Here is a 12750-nt window from a genome sequence, read left to right on the forward strand (position 1 = left end):
CAATTTAATTTACATACAAAAAACATTAAGCACTGTTTTTTATGTATTGTATGCAACACAGTACTATAAACAGTAGATAACGGTTAAGCACTGTAAATTCAGTTTCTCACTGTACAATTTAAATACTATATCACTATCATTTAATATCAGCCATCATTAAAAGAAACACCCATTTTTCTAAAACATTGCAATCAACTGCAGACAATAAGAAAATTGTTAACAGTTATTTATTTAAAAAGATTTGGTGAACAGAAATGACAAAACAGGTACAACAAAGGGATAATGGACATTGGACAACATGCCATTATACCATCCAAAGTTAATGCACGTTCTATGCAAGTAATGTGGCCACAACACCCAGCGGAGTGTTAACTTTAGATAGTCTAATGGCGTGAAGTCTATTATCATGCTTATTCTACTGTTGCTATATTCAAAGGAACACTCCGACTTTTTGGGACTTTAGCTTTTTCACCGTATCCCCCAGAGTTAGATAAATCCTTACATACCTTTTTCATCTCCATGCGTGCTGTAACTCTGTCTGACACACCCACCGCTAGCCTATAGCTTAGCACAAAGACTGGATGTAAATGGCTCCAGCTAGCATACTAATCCCAATAAGTAACAAAATAACGCAAACATTTTCCTATTTATGTTGTGATTTGTATAAATCAGAGTGTACAAATAACAAGGTCATATGAGACACAGCCATCATTTAACCGCATATTGGGAACTATAGTCTCAGAAGGCGAACCACTGCTAGTGATAACCGCAGCACCTGAGACGCGCCGTGGAGAGGAGCAGAGAGTTCGTTCAGAGTTGGATTAATAGAGTCAGCAATTACTAGATAGTGAAAGCATAGTTTACAATCATGGGTGTTCGCTGTATTTTAAAAGAGCTGCGACAATAAATGGGAGACCAGGTAATGCCATGATGTTTCATAGAATTCCAAACAAAAATGCTGACCTGTGATATTTATTAGTCAGGATGCATTTTTGTTCGGAATTCTTTGAAACATCATGGCATGACCTTGTTTTTTGTACACTCTGTGACTATACAAATCACAACATGTAAATAGGAAAATGTTTGCGTTATTTTGTCACTTATTGGGATTAGTATGCTAGTTGGAGCAATTTAGACCCAGTCTTTGTGCTAAGCTAGGCTAGCGGTGGGTGTGTCAGACAGAGTTACAGCATGCACGAGATATATCTAACTCTGGGGGATACAGTGAATATGCTAAAGTCCTAACAAGTTGTCGTGTTCCTTTAATTTACAACTGAAGAAAATTTTACAAAACGTTTTTTTAAAGTTACAGAGCAAATTGTTATTAGTTCATTCAATAGTTCTGTATGACAGGTTGCTATGACGGAACAATAGGCTAATACAAATTGATACAACGAGCCTATTTCATTACAAGATTTGTAAAGTTACAGAGCAAACTGTTACTAGTTCATTCACTAGTTCCGTATGACTAGTTGCTATAATGGAACAATAATGCAAATTGATACAATACAGTCAAAAAATTTAACTACTTTGAAGTTGTGCAAATAACTGATTACCCCATTCTAAAGAGCAATAAATAACATTATGGCAATATTGAAATAAAATAAAACATTGAACATTAAAAAAATATATATTTAACATTTGCATGAACATTTAAAACAGAAAGGAAAATAAACTTCCCCTGCCACTTGGCAAAGGTCTATGGCCTCTTGCATGCCTTGACCTTGGAGACAGAGAATCCTATTTGGAGCCCTGAAATTAAAGAAGAAACATTAAATCGACTGAATGGTTTCGAAAACGGTAAAACTCAACTGTTTAACTCTGGGAGAGTTGTAGAGCCAATAAAAAACAAAAGTGGAGTGTTCCTTTAACAAATACAACTTATTTAAATAATTTAGGCTACTAGTAAATGGTGAAATTAACATTTAGAAAGTTTAATAAATGCTGTAGAAGTGCAGTTTATTAATAGTTAATGTTAACTAATGTAGTTAACTAGAGTTTAATAAATGTAACCATATTGTAAAGTGTTACCAATTTGTTATACACCGATTCAGACGTCTCGTGACCGATCAGTTATTTTAACTAGAGCCCGACTGATAAAGGATTTTGAAGGCCGATACCGCTACAAATATTTGTTGGTTTTAAAATCTGATATTCCTATATATCGGCCGATATATATATATATATATATATTAAGAAACACGCAACAAAACATAACAGATTACCCTAACATTAGTTATTTGTAGTTATTTATGAGTTTTAACTAGTATAGATGGTATAGCATGGTAAACGTGCGTGCCAGTGATGCAGAATTGACCACGCATGGTCAAGATCAACCTCTTGAAAGCAGATGGACTCTGACACAGTGGGCATCGCAATTCAACAGCCATACTGACACCTGTTAGCATTTCAAACCCGCTCTTCGCCCCAAACCACCACCGGTGGTGGTTACATAGCAACGTAACTTACATGGTGTTGCTCTACATAGCAACGTAACTTACATGGTGTTGACGAGACGGGAATATGATGGCAGACATCGTGAACAATGTTTGAACACGTGAACACAGTGCAGATTGTCAACATAACATTAGACATTGTCTTTTTGTCTAATAACTGTACCTAACATTAGTCGTCCGCGGTCAAAACACTGTGGTGTAAACAGTTTGATGTTGGGATATTCACTGCCCAAAGCCTATTAACTAAAGCCAACTAACCCCGTTACGTCACATGTTAGAATACTGCGCAATGGCGCCACCCTGGTGGCGAAAGATATTAAGTTTTTACTTTTTTTCTTTTATATGTTTACATTTGTCATGTGTCTTATATAATTGTTGATTATAGTGGAAATCCATCTAGTAAATCTTGTAAACTTGATTGACTGCTTAATTTTCCCTTTAAAGGATTAGTTCTTAAAGGAGAACTCCAGTGCAAAATTAACCTTTGGTCTAATAACATATTGGTACCTAGTCGACCATTCTCTGAGATTTGTTTTTATGATAATCGAATGTAAAGAGTTTTATCTCTAAAAACTGTTTAGTGTATAACGCTAGTATATGGGGGCATTGACTTAGTAAAAAGAAATCGCTAGTTAATACCACTAACAAGGCTCAAAATAGCCCCACACTAACATAGTAACATAATGAGGGTCCCTACATCCAAAACGAAGCATTGAGAACTTTGTAAGTGTACAGACAGTATAATAAGAAGATATTTTATCAAGACAGTCCACTTCGCGTATACAGGCAGGAGCCATCTTGGGAAAACAGTCTCGACAAGTCGAACCACGAATGCCGTTTGGTGTTAGTGTGGGGCTATTTTGAGCCTTGTTAGTGGTATTAACTAGCGATAGATCTTACTTATTATATGTCCCCATATACTAGCGTTATAATCTAAACAGTTTTTAGAGATAAAACTCTTTACATTCGATTATCATGAAAACAAATATCAGAGAACGGCTGACTAGGTAAAAATGTGTTATTAGACCAACGGTTCATTTTACGCTGGAGTTCTCCTTTAAATTCTTTTCCACTGAAGAAAGAAAGAGATGGATTTCTTGGATGCCATTGGGGTGAGTTAATTATAAGGAAATTTACATTTTAAGGTGAACTAATCCTTTAGGTTTAAAATAAAAATGTTTAAATGTAATATATTTTTCTCATGGTCCTTATTTTAAATAGGTCATAAAAATATCAATAATTGTCGATATCAACCAATATGAAACACTTATATCGTGATACAGTTTTCAGACATATCGCCCAGCCCTATTTAGAGCCCTATGATTTCCGCGATAACGAAATCGCGGACGGAATCGCGGAATTGGCCAATTAACGCGGAATCTAGTGTTAACACGGAATTTCGTGGATTTTTACATATTTGGTTTGAAATTCTGTTTTTGTGTGGGAGAAGAACGTATGTCTGTTGAAAATGCAGACCGGGGGAAGCAAATCTGGGCGACTCAACCCCCCAACCCATCATTTCAGCTCCAATGACGAAATCAAAACAATGAAAGCATGGCGAAGCGGCTCTCCTTTCGTCGACTAAAAGTTAAGAAACTCAACGGTATAAGCCGTCAGTGCCGAGCAGTTCGCACGTGACTTATGCAGTGTTTCCCACACTTAATTCGCCGCCACATACTGCGTTTCGGTTTTTAACACTATTTAAAACACGCAGCGTATTCATTCAGTTGTATTTCCCCGCTCTCCCTCCGTCTCTCTCTCACTCACGCGTCTCTCACACACACACACACACACACGACGTGCACACCACGTCTGTCTGAGGCGCCGGACTGGACAAAGGCGAAGCGAACTCCATGAGAGACAGAGTGTGACTTTATTTAAACTTATAAACTAATATAATTTATATTACTGGACAGTTTAAAGCTCATAACCATATTTTGTTGTTACTTGAAGAGTGCAGTGTTATGTTGCATCATGCAGTATTTGTCCTGAAAAGGCTACTGAGTAATTGTCTGTATTACCTCAATAAATTTAAGGTCATTCCTAATTTATTTTTATTTTTTTAATAGATTTTTATCATTAACTTTAAAAGCATACTATTTTTTACAACTAAAATAACAGTCAAGGGTAAAAAAAAACCTAATTCCCTAAAATTAAAACGGAAAAAACGAAATTTGGGAAAAAATAAAACGGAATTTGGGAAAAAATAAAATGGATTTCATAGGGCCCTACCTATTACATAACATTTTAAAGGGAGAAGATGATTTTGAACAGCTTTTCAATTGTCAATGTGCTTTTACATTGCAATCAAATTATTTAATATAAAAATACCTCTGATCAAACTCCAGTGTTGTGCTGGCTTCCACCTAATACTGTAGGTTGAATACGTAACAGGCGAAGAGAGCGGCCAAGGCAGTGGTGAAGTCCACCATGTGAGCACCAGGTGGGGTTACGACCCTCCCCTTGATCGACAGCATCCATTTTTTTGCAGTCTCTCCTTAGTAAAGACAAGAGTCATCACAAAAATTATATTTCATAGCGATACATTCAATAAAAGATTTTTTCCACATAAATTATTGTAAAAACAGGGCAGGGAGCATACATATCTTTGAAGCAGTGGATTAAAGGATTGATTAGTTCACCTCAAAATGAAAATCTCCTAATAATTTACTCACCCTAATGCCATCCAAGATATCCATGTCTTTCTTTCCTCAGTGGAAGAGAAATTAAGTTTGAGGAAAACATTTCTTGATTTTTCTTTGGATAATGGGCTTCAATTGTAAACAACGTTTTAAAGTCCAAATGAATGCAGTTTCAAAGGTCTTTGAAGTACTTCAACGCACTATACAGGTTCCCAGCTGAGGATTAGGGTCTTATCTAGCGAAATGATCAGTCATTTTCTGAAAAAAAAATTATAATTTATATACTTTTTATCTACAATTGTTGGACTACTGGAGCCCATTATTCAAAGAAAAATCTAGAAATGTTTTCCTACAAAAATGTCATTTCTCTTTCATTGAGGAAGGAAAGAAAGACATGGATATCTTGTAAATTATTCGGAAACTTTCATTTTGAGGTGAATTTTAAGGATTTTAAGGATTTTAAATAGCAGTTACTGGTTTGGTGATAGAAAAACAATGAGTGACACAGGCATAGCAAGCAATCTGAAATAGTAATCACAACATTATAGGTGGCTACTAAAAATAAGAGAGTAACTTACTCCACATAACTTAAGTTTTTGAAGTGACTGCTGACTAGTGCAGAGAATGGCACGACACAAACTCTGCATTCACTAGTGTTTTCCAGAAACGTTGCTTTGCTTGTGCATAAAGTTAATACATTAAGGATTTGTTAACAGTGAATGTGAAACTTACCAAGCATGATAATCCTTGGAGTGATAGGGAGGAGACAGCTGGGCCTCTTCTACATCTGAGGGAGTGGTAGCTACCGTTAGTCTCCTATGCCAGCAAAGATAAAGAGTCACTCGAAAGAAGGTAACTAACTAGGATAGAAAAAGCTTTATAAAAATTGTTGATAAGAAAGCAATGAGCCTTTTTTTTCTCTTTAGGTTTGTGCATGTTTACTCATAAAAAAACTAAGTAACTTACCACAATAACTTTATCAATTACCACTCTAAGTTACATCAATTTTCTCTTAATTAAAATATTGTTCACACAGTGGACAACAGTGACTTTAACTGTTAAGTTACCCAGCATTTAACCAATAATTGAGATAGACGTTAGCACCATGTTATAACTTAACGTTATTATTGTGAGGTGAGGTCTATTAAAGAAAAAATGCTCAACCACCAAAACCTGACACAAACAAACCTGTATTTACTTGAACAATTGGAGGCTTGTCAACCTGCATTATGTTGGGGGGTGTAAAATGGTACGTAAAGTTAACGTTACTTACTGATTTTCTGGAAGTCCCGAATCCCCATTAGCAGTTGGTGAAGGATCCGCGATCCCAAGATGGAAACTCCGGCTGAGGCAACGGGTGGGGGAAAAATATTCTCCTGGCTAGCTAGCTACCGATAACTAGGTAAACTGTTGGCTAACTAATACTAATAACGTTTAAAGGCTGTAAAAACGTCTCCGTCGGCGCTCTCACGGAAACGTTTTCGCTGAATTCCTCTCAGGCAAAAAGTGAAAGATATCAACACAAAGACGAAAACAAAATAAATAACGTTACAACCACAAGACAAAGCCGTGTATAAAGAAACGCACATTTGAAAAATACTAGACTTATTAACGGAGCTTAACGTTAAAGGCTGTTACGAAAACGTAAATTCGACTATTAACTTAGCTTTTCTGTCACTGACGACGAAACAGAAATTCAAATGCTTCTTTCGCGCTTTTTTCTAACAGACTCTAGCTTTGACTGCCTAAACCCCGCCCACTCTGACGGCGTTTTGATTTCGCCTTGCAGCTCAGAAACAGCTCTGGAAACTTGCACATTTATCTCTCCTGCTTTCGAAAATATATATATACATATAAAAACACTGATTTTTGTAAAATAAAAATCCCATGTTACGTATTTATGAGTTAACCAGGCAGCCCCAATTTTGGAAAGTAATGCACACATAACCTACACATAATAAAAAGGTTTCTTCATTCTGAATAGATACATTAATCAAAACATACTTAGAAAGCTTGAGAGTTTTGGCTCAAATTCAAAACTCATGATTAATCAAATGTTATTAATATTGAAGTATATAACGTTAAGCTAAAAGATAAAAACAACCAACATTAAGAATATATTTATTAAATGTATATGTTAATATTTATAGAAAAGTGTGAATACTATTGCAACTTATAACCAATGGTCATGCTTCATTTCAAATCAGAGGATGATATGATATCTCAAAAAATTATGCATTTATGAAGCCTATATTGTTAGGGGAGACTTTGGAGAAGTTTAAGATAAGGATTAAATATGTTTATGCCCTGTTAACACCCATTTACAGTCACAAATACAAACAAACAAAAGATATTTAAATTATTTATATATAGTATATATATATATATATATATATATATATATATATATATATATATATATATATATATAGAAAGCTCATGCAGCAGGTGCATCAGAGTACAAGTTACAACACAAGGGTTACAAAGAAAGATATGATAAAAAAAGGAAAATTACAGTAGTTTACTTTACTATTTACAGTACTTTAGTGGCTGTATTGTGATTTTTTACAGTAATGCTTTGACTACTGTGATTTCCACTGTAATGCTTGAACTACTGTGATTTTTAAGGTCTTACTGTAAACTTTACAATATTCTACTGTAAAAATCTTTTACAGTATTGTTACTGTGACATCTACAGTAAATAACTGTAGATTTCACAGGCATTTTTTACAGTGCACAATAGAGAGGTTTAAGGAAGCTCTTGTGCTGAACTCGTCCTCAGTCAGACGCTGTTGTGTGTCGTGAGAGGGTCTGGCCTCTCTCTCAAGGGGGGGAATGAATCGGACGCATTTATTAAGTATCAGCATTTCTCACGTGGCAGAAGCTGATAAATCATAAAGAATATCAAAACATGTTCAGGGTTGAACACCTCTTGGACGATGAATAGCCATGACTTTTCCATGACCTCTGAAGTCATTTCATGAAGTATTTTTTTTATAAATATCTAATTTTCGAGTCGCTGCGACCTGTAAACCACTTCGAAGACTTTGAATAGTTGCAAAAACAAGCTCAACCTGTGCTTATAGTTAAATGTCCACTTCATATATTTTTTTTTAAAACTTCAGATAACTTGCGGATCAGATGATATTATCAAAAAAACGTAAGAGATTATACTTTTACAACTTTTTCTTAGCAAACAAAGTGCACTTAATGTCAATTTTTTCAGTTCATTTTAAATTATTGTTTTAATAATAATTTATCTTGCTATAAAAAAGTACACTTTAAAATCAGTTTTGATTTGTTGTCTAACTAAAGCACAAGTTAATATATTTGAAATCTTCATCACAAATGCATAAAACATAAAAAAAACACTGAGTTTCAGCTAATTGCATTTAATATAAATATAAACGGTTACAATTGCTATGAAGTCCATGCTTATAACGAATTATAGCCCCATTTATACTTGAAGAGTTCAGATGCAAAAGTCTCTAAATGCCATTTGAAATTTTCTTCTAAAATGACCATTTTTATCAAGCTTGTATATTCAAGTTCAGTAATTTCACTTAAATGACAATTAATAGGTAATCTTCATTGCCATTTAAGTGAAATTTATGAACTTTAATTTACAAGCTTGATAAAAATTATCATTTTAGAAGAAAATTTTGCATCTGAACTCTTCACTTATTAAGAAGCAGTATTACCATTCTATACTTTTATAATACTTATTAACAAAAGTTTATAATACTTGAAAACAAGTTTAAAGGGATCTATAATTCTTTATAAGCATGGACTTCATAAAAAAGTGTTACCATATAAACTATAATACATTTTAATTGAACTTGCCAAAACACACCGCATTCAGCTCGCAGTGAAGGGCATTATTTTATAATATATCTGTAATAAGGACTTTTTAAAAACTTCTTTTACACATGTGGTTTCTTTGGGTACATGTACATGAAAATGTTGTACTATGCATTTTTCACGTACGCTATTGAAAGCATGAACCCATAAAGACGCTGTATTACACATGCCAGGCCAGTAGATGGCGATGCCACTTTGTACACAAACACTACACATCTGTAGACTGAACCCGTGATACGCATGCGCATGACGTCCCTGTTTTCACTAATCCATGTTTTTGTAGTTTAGACAGAGACAACAGCCGTATCTTGTACTTTGAAACCATCGAGCACCCAGAAAATTGCTATATACATGTAACAGATTATTAGTAAAAACCCATCTTCAAAAGTTAGCATTTTCAGGCCCCCAAAACGACATTGTGGTGTAAATCAACGGCCAAGCGCGTAAAAAGTTGAACGTGTTGAGTGTCGTGTAAACGGCCCCTTTGAGTGTCAAAGTTACGTTGGTACGTAATGCATTACAATATTGCGTTACTCCCTTAAAAAGTAACTGATTGCGTTACTTAGTTACTTTTTTAGAAAAGTAATGCATTATTACTCCATTACTTCCATAGAAGGAAATGCAGGTTCACACCTGTACAGTAGAGGGCGCCGCTCAAACAAACCTTTCAGCAGCAGTCATTCTGAGAAGAAATGTAACACTTTAACAACATTTTATTTTTTTCATTTTTGCTAATGGTTTATATGAATCATCAAAGGTCAGAAGCAAGTACATTGGTCAATAAAGTGAGATTAAATGCATAAAAATATGATTTATTTAACATATTTAGGTATTGGAGGTTTGCATAGTATTCCGATCCTGCATTTCACTGATTTGATTCATTTTGAGGAATACTGAATCTTTCGTTTCGTGCAAGTGAGATGAGTAAATGCACGCTCACATTTAGTCCAGAACTACTATAGCCATCCTCTGCACTTCGATTTCTCAACATGAGGACAAGAGAGCTGTCAGTCAAAATACGGGAAAAAAACTTGCATTACTTATTTTAAAAGTAATGCATTACTTTACTAGTTACTTTAAAAAGTAATCTGATTACATAACTTAAGTTACCTGTAATGAGTTACTCCCAACGCTGGTCACAACAATATTTGCTTTTCCTATGATATGAGTTTTAGGCGGGAAAATCTGTTTGTCTGACATCACATGTTGGACAGTTATCTGATATGTTAGCCAAATTAAATGCAAGGACAAACCATTAATCTTCTTAATTGCATTTACATCCATAGTCTACATACTAATTTGCACAGACTTTCCTACTTATCTCTGAAAGCATGTGATCCTGGAGCTGCCGGGTGTGTGTGTGTGTGTTCAGAATTGCCCCCAGCTGGAGTTTGCCGTATTAGATCTGTGTCCCTACCGAACCATTTAGCGTTTCCTTTCTTTGAATGCTCTCTAACTAAAAGGACCAAAAATGGACATTCATCTTGACAAATACCAGCTGTCGGGGTTTACATCAAAGAGGTGAGCTGCACCTTCAGGGCATGCTGGGTAATGTAAAGTAACACAGCACAGGTGAGCGAGTGTGGGGGTTTCCCGACTTCTTTTATCATCCCAAATGTGCTCTTGTCAACATTTAGCCAGTGACAGCAGGATGAAATGTTAAATAAAGCACGATTTCATTAGCCATTACCTGAGAGCACGGGTTATTTGGCCGTACCAGATGTCCGTCTCTTTTTACCGTATTCCTCTAGCAATCGCAGATGATTTAGGAGCGGACTCCTATGCGTTCTGCACAAACAAATCCTGCTGGGTTAGCTTCGGGCCTCTCGCGAATTAACCTTTGCCTCTGTGAACTTAAATAGGTAAAATATTTATGCTTTGCTGTCTCTTGTAGAGTAATCACTGGTGGACCATCTATGGGGCGCGCCGTGCGTTTTCCCCGCGGGCCGCTAGATTTGTGGGCTGGTTGTAGACACCGAATTTAGATGCAAAGTAAATATGTAAAGATTTTAAAGGGATAAAAGGTCAGACATCATCTGAAACCACAGTAGCGGATCCACAATCACAATCCACAAACATTCGTGGCGGTTTTACAGGATTGTAAGGTTTGAATTTATGGATATTTTATTGCTTTTGTACACTGTAAAAGTTGTACTATGTTGGATCCACATTAAAGAGGTGATGATATGCATTTTTTATTGTTTTTAAATGTTTCTTTGGGGTTCACTTATAAGTTTAAATAAATATATATGCATTTTCAACTCTCATGATCGTCTGTCCGGAATGATCCGTTTTTAAGGCGCGGCTCCTTTAAGGCTTGTCAGTGAACGCACTGTTGTGATTGGCTAACATCAAAAACACTATAAACTTCCACTCTCTGTTGCAGTCAGAAAGTGATTGGGATATATTATCCATTTAAATTTTTCATTTATAGATAAAGAATCATTTATCATTGACTTACAATTTGTGATCCAATACATTTGGCTGCTTCATCTTTCAATAAATGTTCAAATTAAAGCATTGCTTAACTAATGCACAGATAATACTGAATTAATGTGTAACTAATGATTATTTAAGCTATTCATTAATGATTACCACATTAGGGACTAATTAAGAGTCTGTAAGGTTAATGTATTAGTTCATACATGAATTGTTATTAATTAAATATGTAATTGTGGATTAATTCCATAATAACACATTTTTTTAACTAATAGTGTTAATTAATATGTTAATTACCAGACTGAGCCAAAGTCTTGTATTTTAACTTTCAGATAATATGACAGGTACACTAATATGCATTAATACATGATTAATTACTTCATTGTTAGTGCAAATTCATGTGCAAATTACTAAATGACTAGTTAATAATGATGTGCCCCAACAAGTAAAGTCATAACATAATGATACCTTTGCAAATCATGAGCTAATGATTAATTAAAGCAGACAACTGGAAGGTGAAGTGCATAGCTTTGACTAATTGTGGTAATTAACACATTAATTTACACTATTAGTTCATAAAATATGTTATTAAGGATGATTTCTCATGAAAATTAAAATCTGTCAATCAAAACCACTAAAGCACTGGGTAAGAGGGCTGTTGGCGGGTCTCTGGTCTTTTAATGAGGAGGAACGTAGAATTGAAGCAATGGTTTTTGTTCGCAGTCGGCAGTCCATCGCTGTGTGTAACTGATGACATCATCGTGAGTCACACACTCTCAGTCACTCTGAGAAATAAATCTCACTCAAAGATCAAAGTGGCATTTAGAAAATACCTGAAGGGGTGAGTGGGACACAAACTAACACGCGGATAGTTGTCATACTTCCACACATGCAAGCATGATGAAACTTAGTGTATTTACTGGATGCCATGTCAAAACTATATAGAGAAAAAATTGTGCCAAAATTCAGAACTCTTTGGAAGATATCACTGATCATTTATTTAACCATAGCAAAAGTATATGGAATTTTCAAATCTGATTTTTGTGTTTGTTTAAAATAGACACATCTGATGTTATTTTAATCTCCAATTGAGATCTTTCTCTAATGCTGATCTAACCAGCAGACGACACTAATTGGGGTTAAATCCCAGTTACGCCGGCGGGGCATGTTGTCACACTGTGTTACAATGAGCCCCTATTTGAACTATGATATTATGAATTCTATTGAGAAACCATGAGAAAAAGGTGAATAAAGACTTGAGAGTCAATGTTCAGAAATGATTATTATCATGTTTTGTACTATGTTGTATGGCTGTGTTTTCCGGTGTGTTCGTTGTCAAACCGAAACATTTT

At 35.1% G+C, this 12750-nt stretch overlaps 1 long non-coding RNA gene across 3 annotated transcripts; it reads right to left on the reverse strand.

Annotated features, from left to right (window-relative positions):
* Positions 1 to 211: 211 nt before the first annotated feature.
* LOC120478989 (uncharacterized) lies at positions 212 to 7452 on the reverse strand. Of its 3 annotated transcripts, XR_016145619.1 has the most exons (5): positions 6372 to 7452; positions 5831 to 5914; positions 5132 to 5356; positions 4788 to 4953; positions 212 to 1752 (listed from the first exon to the last, which is right to left on the reverse strand). It is a non-coding gene; the product is annotated as an uncharacterized LOC120478989 (long non-coding RNA). The 3 variants fall into 3 exon arrangements; XR_016145618.1 differs by lacking the exon at positions 5132 to 5356; XR_016145617.1 differs by lacking the exon at positions 5132 to 5356 and having other exon boundaries at positions 5831 to 5885; positions 6372 to 7451.
* Positions 7453 to 12750: the final 5298 nt, after the last annotated feature.

Source organism: Pimephales promelas, chromosome 11, assembly GCF_988280905.1.
Source record: "Pimephales promelas chromosome 11, fPimPro1.hap1.1, whole genome shotgun sequence".
Classification (NCBI taxonomy): Eukaryota; Metazoa; Chordata; class Actinopteri; order Cypriniformes; family Leuciscidae; genus Pimephales; species Pimephales promelas.